We start from the raw sequence: 1,493 nt of genomic DNA on the forward strand, positions 1-1,493 counted from the left end.
GCAAAATACATGTTACAAGGCTCCTGCAAGGCCTTAGTTTGTACTAGAGGCTGACAGATAAAGCTCCAACCACACTGTGCACAGGTACGTTACTCTAATCTCTTGCTCCTTCCTTGCTTAGCACAAGGATGGTGTGTCAGGTAGTTGAGCTCCAAGCGTTCAAGTCCCCATGCATGTGTGGCTTCCAGTGGTGCTGCTGTAGTCAGGAGGGCTTCCAATAAGGAAGTGCTGTGCTGGGAATTGTTTGTAGAGTAGGGCTCAAGGCCACCCAGGGAGTCAGAGGCTGTGCAGGAGTAGAGCAGAGGAGCTCTTGGCACTGGGCCACGAATCTCACACAGCTGAGTGTGCTGCCAGCTCCACTGGATTGCTGTTAGGGTCCCGTGATATGTGCTTGAGTCCTTAACAATGTGTCTGGGTGAGGTCAGACCCTTTGTTTGCTGCTTAAAATTGCTTTTCAGGAGACCACAAACTGCTTTGTGGTTTGGGGAATCTAAGTTCAACTCTCACTGTGTCTAAGGGTAAGAGGAGGCTGTTGTTTTCATGTCTCTTAATACCATGTCACCATTAATAGGGCAAGCATGTGCAAGCAAGGAGATAAGAATTAATCTGAAAAAAATCTGTTTGCAGAGTAGACTTGCCCAAAGTGCACTGTTGCAGATGAATCCATAAAGCTTCATGTTAGACTAATAAAAGCTTTCCAGTTTTAAGGAGAGCTGAATGGAACAGTGAACATGATGATGATGAATCACACCAAGTGGCTTTTTTGCTGACTAGCAACAGACACATGAATACACATAAGGGTGTATTAGCTGGAGCAGGAAAACTGTTTCTACCATATCTCATAAGCCACTACCCCTCATGGGTTCTTTGCATGCAGTGTCTAATCAGACAAAACCCGGTGAAGCTACAAAGCATTGGCTTGTAAAAATAAGTAAGTTGAGCCCTGATTTAACCCCATTACAGCAAATTTGCAGCTACTTTGCTATGTTAACTAAAAATTTGTTAAATCACAGAACCCTGCTTCCTTCAGCATTCCTCAAAATGTGTGTCCTGGTTTGGAGATTTACTCGCCCTTTTTTTCAATGCAAAAACACATTTGGCAGTTTGAAATATATCCTAATCGTGCAGGCATGCTCTGTAATTGTCTGGGTTGGTTTTTGAGCTGACCTCTGAATGAAATGAGTAGTTTGGAGAGCATCAGAACTGGCAAAACCTGCCTTCTTGCAGATTCCTGTCTCATGGTTGGCTGTAAACTTGGAATGAATTATTTTCCAGATATGGAGACATTTGTGTTGCCTCCCGCTCCCCTTGGGATTTCTCTGATATCAAATAATATACAAGGCATGCAGCAGGGTGTGCTTTCCTACCATCAGAACCCTCAGAGGCATGTTCTATCTTAATGGTTCCTTATGTTCACAAAACTTGCAGAAATGTGATTTATCTTTTAGAGTTTGATCTGGTCAGTCAGTTCAATCAAGAGTGATTGAATGGGG

This window comes from Corvus cornix, chromosome 10 (assembly GCF_000738735.6).
Source record: "Corvus cornix cornix isolate S_Up_H32 chromosome 10, ASM73873v5, whole genome shotgun sequence".
NCBI classification, from domain to species: domain Eukaryota; kingdom Metazoa; phylum Chordata; class Aves; order Passeriformes; family Corvidae; genus Corvus; species Corvus cornix.